The sequence below is a fragment of the Pelecanus crispus genome, chromosome 3 (assembly GCF_030463565.1).
Source record: "Pelecanus crispus isolate bPelCri1 chromosome 3, bPelCri1.pri, whole genome shotgun sequence".
Classification (NCBI taxonomy): domain Eukaryota; kingdom Metazoa; phylum Chordata; class Aves; order Pelecaniformes; family Pelecanidae; genus Pelecanus; species Pelecanus crispus.
The window spans coordinates 114,540,881-114,559,261 of record NC_134645.1 but is presented as its reverse complement, the minus strand read 5'-3'; positions in this window follow the sequence as shown (position 1 = coordinate 114,559,261).

Below are 18,381 nucleotides of genomic sequence, written 5' to 3'. Positions count from 1 at the left end.
TGGGTCACCAGGTCATAGATGGAGATCAGGTTGGTCAAGCAGGACCTGCCTTTCATGTACCCATGCTGGCTGGGCCTGATCCCCTGGTTCACCCGCACATGCCTGTTGAGCATACTCAAGATGAATGGTTGCTCCATAATCTTTCCTGGCACCGGGGTCAGGCTGACAGCCCTGTAGTTCCCCAGAATCTCTTTCCAGCCAGCGTAGATGGGCGTCAACGTTGGCAAGCTTCCAGTCATCAGGGACCTCCCCTGTTAACCAGGACTGCTGACAGATGATGAAGAGTGGCTTGGCAAGCTCCTCCACCAGCTCCCTCAGTACTCTTGGGTGGATCCCATCCAGCCCCATAGACTTGTGAGTGTCCAAGTGGTGCAGCAGGTCATACCTGCTTCCTCCTGGATTATGGGGGCTTCATTCTGCTCTCCATCCCTGTCTTCCAGCTCAGGGGGCTGAATGCCCTGAGGATAACAGGTCTGGCTATTAAAGACTGAGGCAAAGAAGGCATTAAGTACCTCAGCCTTTTCCTCATCCTTGGTGGCAATGTTTCCCCTTGCATCCAATAAAGGATGGAGATTCTCCTTGGCTCTCTTTGTTGCTCCTTCTGTATGTGTAGAAATACTTTTTTTTATATCTTACAACAGTGGCCAGATTGAGTTCTAGCTGGGCTTTTGCCTTTCTAATTTCTTCTCTGCATGACTTGACTAGATCCCTGTACTCTTCTTGAGTTGTCTGCCCCTTCTTCCAAAAGTGGTAAACTCCTTTTTTTCCTGAGTCCCAGCAAAAGCTCCCTGTTCAGCCAGGTCAGTCATCTTCCCTGCCAGTTCAGCTTATGGCACATGGGGACAGCTTCCTCCTGCACCTTTAAGACTTCCTTCTTGAAGAATGCCCAGCCTTCCTGGACCCCTTTGCCTTTCAGGACTGCCTCCCAAGGGACTTTCCCAACCAGCGTCCTGAACAGGCCAAAGTCTGCTCTCCGGAAATCCATGGTAGTGGTTTTGCTGGCCCTCCTCCTCACTTCACCAAGAATTGAGAACTCTATCATATCATGGTCGCTAAGCCCAAGATGGCCACCAACCATGACATCTCCCACAAGTCTTCCTCTGTTTGTAAACATCAGGTCAAGCGAGGCACCACCCCTGGTAGGCTCACTTGCCAGCTGCATCAGGAATTTATCTTCCACACACTCCAGGAACCTCCTAGACTGTTTCCTCTCTGCTGTGTTGTATTTCCAGTAGATGTCCGGCATGTTGAAGTCCGCCATGAGAACAAGGGCTAGAGATTGTGAGACTTCTGCCAGCTGCTTATAGAATGCTTCATCTATCTCTTCATCCTGGTTGGGTGGTCTATAACAGACTCCCAGCAGGATATCTGCCTTGTTGATCTTCCCCCTTATCCTTATCCATAAGCACTCGACCTTATCATCACAATTCATAGAATCATAGAATCATAGACTCATAGAATGCTTTGGGTTGGAAGGGACCTTTAGAGGTCATCTAGCCCAACCCCCCTGCAGTGAGCAGGGACAGCTTTAACCAGATCAGGTTGCTCAGAGCCCCGTCCAACCTGACCTTGAATGTTGCCAGGGATGGGGCCTCCACTACCTCTCTGGGCAACCTGTTCCAGTGCTTGACCACCCTCATTGTAAAAAATTTCTTTCTTATGTCTAGTCTAAATCTATTCTTCTTTAGTTTAAATCCATTACTCCTTGTCCTGTCACAACAGGCCTTGTTAAAAAGATTCTCCCCATCCTTCCTGTAGGCCCCCTTTAAGTACTGGAAGGCCGCAATAAGGTCTCCCTGCAGCCTTCTCTTCTCCCGGCTGAACAACCCCAACTCTCTCAGCCTGGCCTCATAGGAGAGGTGCTCCAGTCCTCGGATCATTTTGGTGGCCCTCCTCTGGACCCGCTCCAACAGGTCCATGTCCTTCTTGTGCTGAGGGCCCCAGAGCTGGAGGCAGTACTCCAGATGAGGTCTCAATTGGTGAGCTCTATACAATTGAAACACTCCCTAACATACAGAGCCACCCCATCGCCTCTCCTTCCTTGCCTATCCCTTCTGAAGAGCTTCTAGCCATCCAGTGCAGCACTCCAGTAATGAGAGTCATCCCACCATGTTTCTGTGATGGTGACTATGTCATAGCCATCCTGCTGCACAATGGCTTCCAGCTCCTCCTGTTTGTTGCCTATGCTGTATGCATTGGTGCAGATGCACTTGAGCCGGGCTATCGATTTCACTCCCAGTGTTGCCATGCCACCCTTGGGCTCCTCTCTAGTGGGCCTGGTTATATCCCGTTCCTGCTTCGAACCTAGTTTAAAGCCCTCTTGATGAGCCCCACCAACTCATGAGTGAGAATCCTTTCCCCCGTTGGAGATAGCTGAACTCCATCTGCTGCCAGAAGGCCTGGTGCCGTGTAAACCTCCCCATGATCAAAAAAACCCAAAATTCCACTGATGGCACCAGCCTCTGAGCCACTTGTTAATCAGCTGGGCTTTCCTGTTCCTTTCAGTATTCTTCCCCGCCACTGACAGGATTGAGGAAAACACCACCTGTGCTCCCGATCCTTCATCCAATTGTCTCAGTGCCCGGAAGTCCCTGTTGATCGCTTTAGGATTTCTGTCCGCAACCTCATCACTGCCATCCTGCATAACCAACAGCAGGTAATGATCAGAGGGCCGTACCACATTGGGCAGTTTCTGAATAATGTCTCTGACCTGGGCCCCAGGGAGGCAGCAGACTTCGCTGTGGAATGGGTCTAGACGGCATATCAGGCCCTCTGTTCCTCACAGGAAGAAATTGCCTATGACAATTACCATCCTTTTTTTCTTAACAGGGGCAGTCATAATGTGTGGGGCTCACTGACTCGCCCTAGGCAACCCCCTGGCTGGGCCTCCACCTGCATCCCCACTTGCCTGGCCCTCAAGTTCCAGAGCCCCATATCTGTTGTGTAAGGGCAGCTGGGGAGGTGAGGGAGGCCGGGAGGGGATTCTCCTGCTGCCCCGAGCAGGGACCTGTTTCCATTCCTCCCATCTCTTGGGTCCCCTCCTTCTGCTTGCCGGCAAGAGGGTAGGGGATCCTCTGCTCCTCGTGGGGCCTCCATCTGCTGCCCTGGCCCCAGGGACGGTAGGGTGCGGCTCCACCAGTCTATCTCCCTCTTGCACTCCCTGATACTCCTCAGCCTCTCCACTTCCTCCTTCAGCTCTGCCACCAGGCTGAGCAGATCATCTCCCTGGTCACAGCAAAGACATTTGCCGTCTCCACTGCCCTCCGGTACGAGTGACAGGCTCAGGCACTCCCTGCAGCCGGCGACCTGGACGGCTGCGTGTTTGTGGGAGAAGGTGTCAAAGGCTTTACTGAAGTCCAGATAGATGACATCCGCAGCTTTTCCCTCATCCACTAGGTGGGTCACCAGGTCATAGATGGAGATCAGGTTGGTCAAGCAGGACCTGCCTTTCACGTACCCATGCTGGCTGGGCCTGATCCCCTGGTTCACCCGCACATGCCTGTTGAGCATACTCAAGATATGCTTGATATGACCCGTCTGGGTCCCTGCATTCCTTCTGGTGATGGCTTTCAGGCGAGTGGAAACCACAGCTGCTAGGTCCTCTCCTGGGAGGGCGATGACCACTGCCTGAATTTCCCTTTAGAGCCAGGAGAGAGACCTCGCCTTCCTCGCACCCCCTGCCCGTGCCAACTGCTGCGCAAAGTGACGCACCACGCCCTTCTGACACGCCACGCCTTTCTGACGCGCCACGCCCTTCTGATGCGCCACGCCCTTCTGATGCGCCATGCCCTGTTTGCCTGTCCTGTTCGCCACGCTCCTGGTTGCTCGCGCTCCCTGAGCTCCTCTCTTGCTTGGTTCAGTCCTACATTTCTCAGGCCACTAGGGAGACCTCCAAGAAACTTTAAAAATACTGTTTTCCGAAGGCTGAAGTTAGGCTATTGTTATAGAAAAATCAGCTGTGGTTTATGGTCTTGCCAAATTAAATTTAGCTTCAGTGAACATGGCATGAAATCTGTATAGTATAGCCTCACCAGTGAATAAAAAGGCTCCTTCAGTCGAGTCATATATAAATGTAAGTAATACAAAATTCTGACAATTGTAAGAGCATTGCATTCACAGAAGCTTTGCACTTTCAGTCTGGTGATAAAACATCAGTCTGTATATAGTTCCATTTTGTCATTTGCTTGTGGAGTACTTCTTTCCTACACTAAAATTAAAATTGAAAAGACTTTTTCACTTTTGGGGAAAAGAGTGCCATTGAAGAGAAATTCTCCCTGGCAAATTAAAGATAAGGTCTGCCATGCTAACTCAAAAGCAAGCAAAAGGTAAAAATTGAATCACTTTATCAGAGTTAAGTCATTTTTCTAAACTGAGGAAGTAATATAGGATGGAATATATAGGATAGATTCTCTTGCTTTTAAACTTTAAAAGATCCATAACTAATACTGGGAATGGTTATAAATGACAGTCTTCTCTTTTAGATTATGTTGCTTTTATTACATTCTACTGGGACCTTATGGAGATTCTCAAGGAATTAAAGTTATATTTATGATAAAAACATGGAGCTGCTTCTAAATAGCATTTTCATCATATTAACTGTTGCCTAGATAACAGGCATATCTCCTTGAGCACCTCTATTCTGGTTTAGCACTACAGCTTGCAAATTAATACAGTCATTATAAGACAGCAAAGCTATATCACTTACCATTTCATTATTGTTCAAATCAAAATCCATATTTTTTCAGTTTTCCCTAGGGTTACAAACTGGATAGGGAAACGTTATCATCTTGCAAAATAATCTCTCAAGACTCACTCTCTTTGGTGTTAAGAGGAGCAGTTAATCATATTACAGTAATTTTCATATTAATAGGTCCTGTGCAAAGAGACAGTTAATGCTCTCCTTCTACAGTCAATCCTCCAACAGAGTTTTTTATATAGACATATATTTATATATGTGTATATGTGTATATATATGTATGTATATATTAATCTGCTTGGAACTAGATTAGCACAAAAGATATCACGTCCTACTCAGTATATGAATCAGGGTCAAATCAACAGCATACCCTTAAATTTTGAATCAAAATGGCAATCCGTCATCTGTAAGAGAGTTAGGTAATGTTTAGGTGAATAACGTGAATACATGCCATGCTTTAATGGAAAATACAGGGGAGAACTTACTGCAGCACAGGAAAACTCTCCATAGAGTATCCTGCAGATACTTTATTCCTTACATGAGAAGCTGTGATCCTACAGCATGCGTATCCACTTGAAAACGAAAATCATCTTTAGACCTGAATTCTATTTTTTGAGGGATTAATGCAGCCTTTACTTTTGAGATCTTCTCACACACTGTAATTTTCTGAAAGCTTCTCATATAATGTTGTACATGTAATAATGTAATGCTGTTTTTTAAACTCAGCTTTAACTTTATGCATGAGCAGTTTCTGGTATTTTTCTTTTTTCCAATCTGTTAACCTGAGTAATGCGGTCTGTTTAGAAGAACTTGAGTGTAAATTTAAGCATCCGGCCAAAGGGTCAGGTGTTTGCATAATTTTCAGCAGCCTGAACGTGAAAGAAAGGTGGGTCAGGTCTACAGAGACGTGGGGAGACCCGGCTCTGCCCCATTCCTCCTCGGCCCCACTCAGCGGGAAGTGGCTCTGCGCAGGAGCCCAAGTGTCGCAGCTAATAAGCCCCATGGAGAGTGGGATTGAGACCTGGAGCACAATGCTGACTTAATGTGGCCGTCTGGCTCCTGGAGCCGGTTGGCTTAGTCCATGAAAGAGCCCACTGCTTCTTCTTCAGCAGTGCGGGAAGACGGTCCCTTGGTAAACCTTCGCTTTCTGTTAGCATCCGCGCTCCTTTTGCTAAGCTCCCTTACCATAATGATGCCATCTCTCTCGATGTCCTTCATTGTTCTCCCCACTGTCATTCCCAGGGGGCCTGATTAAAATCAGTGGAAAGCTTCCTTGGATTTTACTGGCTTTGGTACTTGGGCTCTGCTCCTTAATTCGCCTTTCTCGTCTGTTTTTAACTCTGCTTTCTGTTTAGACTCACTTCTGCCATGTTCTTCGCATCTCTCATCTTCCCCCACTTTTGTATACTTTTATTCCTATTCCTGACCTGCTCGACAACTGTTAAATTACTTAGGCAGCGAGTAAAATGCAGATTAAAGAAGTGCTTTCAGCTTTGAGTTAAAATGTGTTGACAGGACTCACAAGAGGCCTAGAGGAGACATGGAAAAGTGGCATCATTTTGGGAGGAAAAAAGCCAGAAAAATGATTCTTATCAGATCTGAGAACTCACCATGGTTTTGTGGCAGCACTCTTGGCTGCCTTAATGAGGTCATGAGTCCACTAATAGTGTGTAGAAACAGTTTTAATTGGGGATAATTTTAACACTTGTTTAATGAAACTTAAAGGCAGCTGGAATTGGGTTCTATCCACACTATACTGGTGTAAATCAAAAGTAATGTTATTCAAACTTATCTTCTTCTTGATTAGCAGCACTTTAAAAGAAATCAGACTCTAACGCACTCCTGAATTTCAGATATTATACTGTATTTCCATTTATAACCTGACATAATTCCCACACAGCATATGGTATTAATCTGGTGTAAACACCATGTTATGATGATACCCGAACACATACAGCTGACATGAAAATGTCTTCAAGTACAATATTTCCAAAAGCAATTATGTCTATATGGTTGGTAGTTAGCTTGCTGTGTGAATTTTTATTTCTTATTCATACGTACATGAAGGTACACAGGATGAAACATTATGTATTAAAAAGGACATATTTTCACTGTTTGCAAAAAAGAAAAAAAAAAATCAGGATAGTCTACTTTTTTTGGCCTGTCAGTCTTGCGTAAGGAAATCTCACCTTCATGTGAACACAGTATTTTTGCAGTGTTGGAATTTCCTTTGTTTGTGTTAGAGCATGGATGTGTAGATTAGTGCAAGGAATACCAGTGACACAAAGTGAAACTGATGATATTTTTGTAAGAGAAAATTATCTCCAAAATAAGTATTTAAGGAAATTTTGAAATTCTCAGTGAAGGTAATACTCCTCCTGATGTGTATATGCCCCAGACATCAACCTCTGCTGGTAACCAAGCATTTTTCAATGTTCCCCACTGAGAGGGGTGGGAGACCAGCTCCTGTTGTCCAGGTAGATGCATGTGTGAAATCCTTAAAAAAATTGCCTAGCACTGGAGTTGAGCCAATCATTTTGTTAAAAGGAGACAAATAAAAGCATGTCGTTTGGAAAGTAAATGCTTGCGGATGGTAATACTTTTGCTTGAACACTTGCCAGTAGGGCCAGATTCACAGCTGGTGTAAACTTTTCTAGTGCCATTGAGTTAACACCAGTTTGAGATGGAAAATTCATTTATTAGGATGAAGTGCAGCTTTTTCACAGATTGTTTGTGGCTCCACCTGCTACCCACACTCTCAATTTTTTTAGCCTTTCCTAGTCCTTTTTTTCCTTCCTGAGGATCCTTTGTTATATATGTTCCTAAGACAAACAAAATAAGGCAACATCAGTATCACATTCTAATAATGAAAAGGAACTCCTCCACAGTCCAGCTCTGCACTTGTTAGCATTAGTATAAATCTGCAATGACTTCATTTTAATTACTTCATACTTGCACTACAGTGAATAACAGTAGGTTAGGCTGTTGATGGCTTTGTAAAGCGATCATTTCCAGCTCATCCTTATTATCCAATACAATAACTCATTTTTAAAAAAGAGACAGCTAAACAAATTGCAACGGGGCAAGTGTAAATCTGGAATAACTCCACTGAAAATTTACACTAGTGTGTCTAAGAATTGAATTTAGTCCATTTGGTTGAATTCCTTTTAATGTTTTCTGCATGTTCAAGCATCCACCAGAGATTAGATGGAACCAGCAGACTTGCTGTTATCTGCGATACAAGCAGGACACCAGAGGTGAAAGGGTAATGCATTATCACACTGTGCCACCTGGCCCATCCAACACAATTTGAGCAACCATAATTGTATTGATTACTTCTTGTGCTCATGACTAATGACCTCTAGCTGCAACCTTGCATTTTCTAAATCTTTTATATTCTGATTTAATAATAAGATTTGATTAAAAATTGCCATTAGCCAATGCCAATGATTAGTCAGCAGGACTGAATGCCGCCAAGTTCCAATGAGTTTCATTATTCTGGAATTAAAAAGGACAGAGAACTTCTCTGGGTTAATAATACAACGATTCTGTCTCAATCAGGAATGAAAGAAAACAACCCTAATGTACAAATGTAGCAAAATGTATGGCTATTACTAATAGCTGCATTTTACAGAGAAGTGTTTGAAGAATTAAAGGGACTTTGTCACAGATGGTGGGGACAGTTTGCTTTTACTTTTTATATTTGATTGGAAAGCCAGTGTCAGATGGTGTGTGAGGGGGCATTTTCCTAAAGAAAGCCATTTCCTTTGATGAAACAAGAACATGGGGTTTATTCAGTTTCTCCATGTGCACCCCTGCCACAACAAAACAATGCAAAATGTATGCAGGCAAAAATGAGTTGTGATGGCTTTAGAAAATGAGAAGGGGATTTTTCCAGGTTATTTACCTGCTGAGAATATATTAACCTACTTTTTTTTTTTTTTTTTTCCCAAAATGATGACTTAATATTGAAACAAATGGACACATTGTCACATCTTCCACAGAAAATAAAGAAGTATGCTGTTTCCTTTCAGGAAGGTAAAATATTTAAATATATACTAATTTTTAGACATGTAGCTAAATCCTATTGAAGTGGTGTTTGGCTAAGGATATGCTTAAGCACGCACCTAGGAGCTCTGCTGACTCTGAACTGAGGCCCTGGTGTTTCTGAAGATGGGGTGCACTAGAGAAGATGCTCTATGGGGGAAACGCCTGCTGCGGGATGTGGTGTTCCCTTAGGTCCCGCTGAAGCCAGCTGAAGGACTGGGTGACATTGGAGTCAATGACAGCTGAGAGCACTCAGCACCTTCCAGGTTCAGACCTCGAAATAATAAAAGATCCTTGAGGCACAGTAAAAGTATTTGCCCCCTGTTGCACAGGAGCAAGAAAACTGTCCTGTCTCACTTTCATCCTCCAGAAAACAAAACATGTCCCAAACCTGAGTCCTTTAAGATTTTTAGGTTATTTGAGTAAAGAAATACCTCTTTTAATTACTGTGTACACAAAATCTTTTGTCACCTTCAGGAAAATATTTTTTAAACATACTTTGTTAATAAAGTTTGCTTTTGGCAACTGTTGTTTTCCCTGCTTATTATAAGTGCCTTTAAAATGTTTCCATTAATTAAGGCTGCTTTTATGGGCTACATCCATTTAGTAAAATTACAGAAAGAAGGGCTGCCGACACATCTGCCATTAACTTCTGTTTGCCTGAGCATTTTATACCCCCGTGAATAGCACAGTGAGGAGAGAAAGCCTGTGAAAGAGAATGATAGAAAGAGGTGAATTCTGTCCAGCAAAACATGGAGGTCAGGAGAGACTTGGCTGATTACATACTCATGTTTTCCAGGATTGCACGAGGAGAGTGGAAAGTTGGTTGAACTCTAGTTACAACAGAATAGCCCTCTTAAAAAATACTAATTGAAATGCTCAGAAAATGAAAATGCGTAAAATGTGAGTTTGAATATATGAGATTGTGTTTTGGGGGAGCAGGCAAGAAGGAGGTTGATCTGAACATCTCAGTATTAACTTACGGAGGTTTTTATACACCCTCAGCTGAAAGCATTACTAGCCAGATTATAATTATAATTACCTTGGCTTCATCTCAGTGTTTATCTGCCATGACACCCACCCAGCCACCTGCCTGCTATTAATTCATTCAACACTAACTTCATCTTTTTTCCTTTTATCTTGTTTTTTTCCTGTTATCCTAACTTTAAAAAATGTGTCCATTATTAGAAACAAACTAACACAATATTTGTTTGTCCATGACATCATGTGTCCCTTTGTTTAAAAAAAAAAGAAAAAAAGCAACCCAGAATTCTTCATATTACAAAAATAACCTGTTTGTATTTTATAGTGAAAACTGGAAAGATCTGGCATTTGACTCAAAAACTCAGAACAGCTGATAATCTTCTTTAAATTAAATCTTTTTTTTTTCATCTGAAATATTGCCAGATATTCAAATAGGAGGAAATTCATGACAAGGGGCAATAAGCACAGTACACAGTTGGCTTGTAGGATTCCACTGTGGGTGCAATTCTGTACGAGTCCTGGATATTTGTTGCTGTTGTTGCTCCTGAGGTGCTGAAGTTTGTTGTTTGCTCTGACAGAACACTGAAATGTCCAAGTCTCCTGTAAAACAATGCCTTAAAAAACCCACAAAAAAAGAACCACTTGAAATAACATCCGTTCCCATAGTGCTTAAAGCCTTAGAAAGACTTAACGCTGCATTCTGCTATGCTGTTTATAGGACAGAAAGCCCTTCTCCCCAGTATGCCTCGGACTGTGAACTGGTGCTATTGTGTGGATGTTCTTTTGGATGTTCGGTGAGCAGTAGATTGAGGAACAAACTGCAATGTGTCAGAGGAAGCTAATTAGAATAATGGCTTGGGGTCAGGTAAATGCTTCACTATTTATCTGACCCAACCACTGTTTATTGTACTCCTTGTGTCAACACATTTTTACAGAGTGAAAATTAGCAACTAATTAATTTAATTTCAGGATTTAATGCCACTGTAAAGGAAAATAAGCAAGGTTGAATAGTGATGTTTCTAGAAGGGAGCATTATAAACATGGAAGTGAAGTCTTTAAAGGCAGCTTCGAGCTGAATGGTGTAAAGGTCTGATCCTGTAACCATTCATCAAGCCTCAGTTCATCAAACTGCACTTAACTTTAAGTATCTGGTCAAGTCTTGTTCAAATGAAAAGCATGTGTTTAAATGCTTTCTGCACTGGGGTCTTAGACCCTGTTCAACCAATATGTCTGACTTCATCGAGCCTGCTTGCCTGGGGAAATGTGTCAGGGTGAAGGCCTAATTGCCTGTATTCCTCTCTCTACTGTTGATGATCCTTTTTTCAATGACATTTCTGCTCTCTGTCAGTTAAAGTTTGGAAATGTCAGAATGTAAGACATGTTACCCAGACCTCTGTACAGATTTTGGGGGCACAGTTCAAGCAAACAAATGAACGAAGGGGAATTTCTGATGGAGTACTCTTATTGCTTATTATATTTTTCAGCTCCCCAAAGTACGCAAACTACTGTTTATTGTTGGTTCCTGACCTGTTTCAGCTAATGCAGTCTTCTTTTGGCATAACTCACAAAGGCACAGCAGCACCTTGTGTATATGGAGACAATAATTCTTTGCACTTTACAGTCTTTTTAATCTGAATACTTTCAATACTTTAGGACCTACTGGGGCTAGAGGTTTCCCCATCTTTCTGACTGTCTATCTTTTTTCCTTATATTGCCTTCCCCATCTTTCCTCCCCTCTATCCTTTTATTCTTAAAGGAGATCAGTACTGGAGAAGTTAAGGTGCACTTTTCCCAGGTCCTGGACAATTTCTTTGCTTTCACTCCAAGCTCTACTGGTGGATGAAACCCCCTCTTCCCTTGAAGGCCAGAAGAGAGCCCTGGTGTGTCCCAGACAGATCGCCATTCGGGGTAACTGAAGGTCCAGGGCTCCAAAGTGCACTGCAGGCTACAGCTGCTGAACAGTTTCCTACAGTTTAAGTGGCTAGCTGCAGGAGATGCAAGAAATCTGTGGCAGAGCTTAGAAAACACTCCAAATGTCTTAGCTGTTCTTCCTCAGTCTTAGGCATTAAACAGCTTTCACTCCCAATGCACAATCATTGATTGCTGGGATTTCTATATTACTCTTTTAAATTATGGGCCACTGCAGCAGGAATCTCTATTTTTAGACCTAATTTTTCTAATGATAAATTCAGGAAATATTTTAATAGTGTGCAATTATTGGAACACAGCTATCAGTCTAAAACTTTTATCTAACACTGTGCTGATTTGGCACTGTGTGGCTAGCCTGGCTCTGTCTTCAAAGTCATCTTCTGTGTCAGACAGCAATTGCTGCAAGGGAAGTATTTAAAGCTACAGCTTTCACCAAAACATCGACAGCTCTGAGGCTGGGGACAGAGGGGGCAATGCGTAGGTCTTATGATCTTCCTCATCTCATTGGAAAAGGTCACAGAAGTCATCAGATTGACTGCAGAACATTCCCTCAGAGCAATGTACCTTTTGTACTGCAGAGCTGCTGCTATTTCTGAAGCCATGGTCCATGCGGAACACAAATCTTTCTTTAGCATGTATATCAATGCATTAGAAATACCCCCAGGGTACAGGGAGAGGCTTCCTGTTCGGTGCAGTATTTCAACAATACAGTCTAAATTACAGTGATGTAAAACAAGCAAGAAGAGCCATTGCTGAGTTTTCTTCTTTCTTTCCAAAAGCAAGTCAAGGACAAATTAAGGCATGGAGATCCTTCACTGTAGTCAATGAATGTATTTTTTCTTATGAGGAGGTAATAATAAGAAAAAGATCAATGTACTGGAGGTCTATGGATTATTTCTACATTACAAAACTCATCAGGCTAAAATGGTCTGGGAAGGACAGTACTGTAGGGACAGCACAGCAGCCCATGGACTGTGTGTTTTAGAGGAGAGATCTGAATGTGCCCCATGTCCTCTGCTTCTACCCCATGGACCTTGCACAAAATCTGTGCCCATAAAATGATCAGCCTGTGCAAAGTATAAAGGATTTTATACAGCATATATTACCTTTGTTCAACAAGTATCTGCAAAACAGTCAACTGCCTGACAGGCAAATGTACTAATAAACATTTCATAGGAATAGAAAATGGCCCTTCATTTCACATACGCAAGTTACAAAATGGAAAAGCTGCTAAAACATATACAGTCAGAGGCGTCCACAAAGTATTTTCTACACTCTCAGGAAACATTTTTCGATCACAAATATTGTCCTGTTCACCAGTGCCCTGTGGAAACACCTGATGAAGAGGTAGATCAACCCTTGTCCTGCATGGGTCTCTGCTATGTCTCACAACAGGTTTCCTAGCAAGCATCCCTGCTACAAACAGGTATTCTGTCTTCAGTCACTGGCACTGGCCCCCGGGTGATGAACAAATCGCAATCCTGCCAATCACCTAGCACTGCACCTGTAAGAGAGGAGTAAACGTCATGGAGGCCTGATCCTGTAATGACATTGCATACTAATCATGAGTGACCATCAAGAATGACTGTTTAGTTCAACCATCTTTCTCTTGATTACTGAATGAACACCATGAAGTCTCAATAAGGTTGAGCTTTGTTACTAGGCTTGTCTGGCCATCAATACGTGAATACTCAGAGGCATGAATAAACGCAATATGGAAGGAAAAAAACCCACCAAACAAATGATCTTTAACTCCTAAAACATGCTCACTGGTTTTCAGATACAGCACTACGAACTTTCTTTACATAATTTAAAATGAATTTAACTGCATTTGACATTTATTTACACAGAAACCAGGAAAAAAAACCCCCAACTTCTTCTGACTTCTGTGGTTTTCCATGGGCTCCAAATGTTACCATGGGTAGGTCACCTTACCAGTCAACATTTCATTACTAATATAATTTTTACTTCCACTTTTTTTTTGTTTCTTGTTTGTGTTGTGAGCTTCCGGGAAGCATGGGCTTTCTCTTGTCATGGTTTTGGAAGACATACCAGATGCACGGTCTAGTATGAATCTTCAGGCATGACTAGAATAGAAACAAGTAATAGTAAATGATTATTAGTCATTGTTTTAGGCTGTGGGAAAATGTACAGGAAAAAAATCATGCTCAACTGACATGTTAAAGCACTGGAAATCAACCCAGACTAAGTTCTCAAAATCAGGATAAGCCAAGGCTGTTGCTGGTTACTTCTTAATTAACTAAATGAAGCATGCACAGCCAATAAAGATCTAACTTTTGCAAGGCAAATAAGCTAGGACTTTTATGGATGCCAATAAAAGGAATGTTGTCTGGAAGATATTAATTAGCTGAGTGGAAGATGTCTGTAGAAGCTATGGTCCAGAAAGTCGGTGGATTTAATGGCACAGGCACAGAGGATTGTGTAATAAAGTGAGTGGAGCTGGTAAAAGAAAAGTAGCACTTCTTCAGTGTGAACATGTTTCATTAAACCAGCAGTAAATTGCATGGACTTTTATTGTCTCCTGGTCTACATTAGCCAAGGTCTGACTAATGCTAGTGAGTGGGTCTACCCATTCATTTGCAGAACAGTAAGACTGGTTTACTGTTCCTCACAAGCTGAAGGGTAGATAAGAAAAATGTAGTTGGATGCCTACTGTGCATGTGGGAAGGTGAAGAAAAGCATTTGTGAAACAGCAAACTCTCAGGTATGTCTAATACCCCTTTTTTCCTATTTGTGATTGTATGGTCAAACAAGAAAAATGGAAACCCTCACCTTTTCAGCCGTTGTTTATTCCAACCCTGACAGTGTTCTCCTTGCGGTTTTGAAACCTCTTCATACTGTGACAGGTCAAGGAGGAAAGAAGAAAGGACTGGAGTTTCTGGAGAATGAAAAAGATCAGCAGAAGCAGGAGAAATGGTAGCATGGTCAAGAGCAGCGCTACGTACGTACGCCCCAGTGTCACTTCAGAGTCACGCATGCCCCTGCTCTTTGGTCAGACTGTGAGGAGGCGGGTGACCTACCCTGTAACAGCTGTCTTTTAGAAACCCCCATGGTGTCCAGGAACAATGTGATGACTAAAGCTATTTCTCCAGGGGATAGCTGCTTTGTGAATTTGATAGCTGTTCAAGTGATACATGAAAGAGTGTGTGACTCAATATGCTCTAGCAGCTATGCAGTTATTGTGCTGAGATAATGATTATTTGTACTTCTTTTTACTTCTTTCTTGCTCACAGACCTCGTTGTGCTTTGCAGAGGGTGCAACATTTATCTTCCTTTTTCAGTTTTGATGAAGGTAAGGTAAGCCAGTAGCAGGGCCAGGACGAGAATCAACATCCCATGAATTTCATCACCACCACCTCCAGTGTCCCTTATTGCTTCCCGGTTGTTGCTGAGGTACTGGTCCATACTCCTTTGGTCATGTTTTAGATCAACAAGTGTCTACCACCCTGGAGCCTTCAGTGCTTCCAGTTATCTGGTGCCTCATGTCTCACGGAAAAAAGGTAGTTTGGCATACCATCATGTAACCACCCATTTTGTCTCCAAATACAATGGAAAAAGGCTGGAGAAAATGCAAGAAGATCAAGCAAGTTCAAAATATGGGTTACTGATCACCAACAGATGTGGTGTGATTGGTGTTTGGGGTTCATCTAGACACAAAGATCCCACAATAAATATGCATCTAAAAGGCAAATTAGTGCTGGAATAGTACAGAAAACAATGAGAATTTATTACTTAATTGATTTCATTTTTTTCTAATCTCCCTCACCTCTTGTAGCTTCTCCTGTAAATGGACAATGCCTGACAGAATTTGGGGACTATTAAGAAACTAACAGATACATTCTGCATTGAATGACAAATGGCTTGTATGATTTTCCAGCTGAAATGTGCAGAGCTGTGGAACAGTTAAATGGATGTTAATAAATTTCCTTAGTCCTTACCTGGGAAGTTTTGTACCTAGGCTGTCAAAAAATCATTTAAAACCATGCATTGCTCTTTTGATGCCAAAGTGATGGCTAGTTAAGCTTAAACTTTGCATCACACAAACAGGAATATTATGCATCCAAGAAAAAGGAGCAAATAGTAACACCTACTTTACAAAACCACAATTGCAAAACTACTACATTCCAAAACTATTTTTGGCTATTTGTCTTCTGCAACTCCATAGCTTTTCCACTACCTGTAATCAGAGTGCTAAGGTGAATACTTGTTTTTATCTGGATGGATAAACATTGATGACAAATGTATAATATTCTGAAAAACTAGAGAGAATGTTTTAGTCACTATAGCAGGGCAGATTTAGGATCCGCTACTGAAATTGTACTGTGCACATGAATGGCTGCTCTTTTGGTGTGACTCAGTTGCTAACTGTTTAGCTCTGATAACCCTAATATTTACAGTTTCAGAGCCTTTCTGGGATCTGTTATTTTTACACTGGCACATACAAAACTTCTTGAATAAATCTTGACTACAGGCAGAATTGATGCTCGTCAGCTGGTGTCAGGTTTGGCTGCTGTGGCTGCTGTTTCCCAACGAGTGAACTGCGACTCAGAATGTGACAGCAGTAAGTAATGGAGCCTCACCGACTCCTTTAAAGGTAGATGGTCTATGCACTGTGGCATTTGAAGTTATTCTCATGCAGGCTACCTGAATATGGTCATATTGCACCCCCAGTATAAGTGGAAATGAGCCTACATCAGAACTGTGGTAATAGGGCTGCCATATTTGAAAGACTTTTTGGAAAAGACCCTATAAATATGACTAATTATATTTTGTCATGAAGAACTAGAAGCATGGAAACCTTATTCAGTTTTCTCCAGTCATTTCTCCAGACCACTGATTTAAGAAGAAAAGGTTATCCTTCTTCCATCTCCTCGGCCTCTGAGGAATTCATTTTTAGTTAATAGCTGAAACACCAGTGCAAATGTGAGTTGTGTCCCTGCATCTATTAGGATATAAATACCTGTCCTTTTCTCTCTCCTGTGGGTCACTCTATTTTAAAAGAGGCAATGGTAAATTTAACATCCAAGGTGTTGTGAGTGGAAGACTAAATGCAGGTGTAGAAAAATCTTACAGTCCTGCTTTCAATAAAGGTTAGTTTTCTGATAGTTTTGTGATGAAACTGAAAACAAAAGAATTGCACCTTTGCCATTGGAACAGAAGCCTCACTTACAGCATGACATGGCTTGCTGACATGTACTGAATACACAAGCAACTCTATTTCTTCTTGCTTAATTATAAAATACTTGCAAAGAATTGGAAGACCTTCCAAATCCATGTGCATACCTTGGTCAGATAAATGAAGTATCATTGTAGCCCAATTTTTTTGTGTGTGAAAGATCCCACTGAAGGCAATAGGTGAGGTTTCCAGTGGGATTTCTTCAGCCCACGCTTGAGCTTCCCGGTTGTTGCTGAGGTACTGGTCCATACTCCTTTGGTCATGTTTTAGATCAACAAGTGTCTACCACCCTGGAGCCTTCAGTGCTTCCAGTTATCTGGTGCCTCATGTCTCATGGGAAAAAGGTAGTTTGGCATACCATCATGTAACCACCTGCTTGGAAAGGTGAGGCATTTTGGGTGATGAAGTTATTTCTTTTTTTGAGAAAAAAGATCCTATTTTGTACACTTAAAAGCTTTGCTTCCTAGTGAAACTCTTGAATGAATATTGATTCCCTTGCTTCTCAAGAGACAGAGATGCTCTTGTTCTCTGAACCTGAAACAATGCTCCTAGTAACCATGATGGTCTGAAGAGTATAAACTGAGATACATATATAAAGAAAGGCATATATCTCTTATTAGGACAACTGAGTTTGGAAAAGACAGTTGGGCTTTCAGCAACAAATCAGATCAGTGCTGTTTCAGGCCATGACTGCAGCTTTTGGCTGCTGCAACTTTGCACCACAGTCCAGGATGCATCTAGATTATTTGGGTACTGCAGTGATTTCAGTGTGGTATGGAGAGGGCCTCCCCTCAAAGACTGAAGAGCTCTTGGTATTTATTAACCAATTATTCTGAGGCCAAGGGCTCTGCAAGCTCCTCATTGCTGTCCTGCCAACTGGCTTTGCCTTTTTTTTTCCCCTATGCATCTCTACAAAGCACAGACCATCTCCTCATACCCCAGTGCTGACACCACTAACTTTTTCGTGGTGTCTGTAGCCACTTTCTTATTCTTTATTACAGAACATGTAACAATTATCTCTGTTGCTTTCTAAAGTGCTTTGAGAATTACTATGAGCATTGTGTGAATTCAGCATGATTTTTTGATCTAGGACTGACTACAGTTATATCTACAATTTTACGCAAGAACTCAGATCAGTATTACATTTCACATTGACCACCATGTTGCTTTTTAATGATTCACAGTTAGTTTGACAAAGATATCAACCAGTAACAAATATCATGAACTTGTCAGTCATTAGTTTTGTCTGCTTAAGTGGTCAATGATCTTCTTGTTAAGAAAATCTAAGTGCTTTAAAGGTTTTAAAAAATGTAAATAAAATAAAAAAATTTTTTGCCTCTTCAGATGATGTAGCCGTCAACTATTAGCAAACAGACTATCCCTCAAACCCAGAAGTATTATGCTTTAGTTATCAACACACATTTAAAAATAATTGGGACTAAAATGTCCTCCTTAGTTACTACCTTTGGGGATACATCTGCAGCTTGACCTCACCATGTCTTTTTCTATATTGAGCTAGTTTTGATGT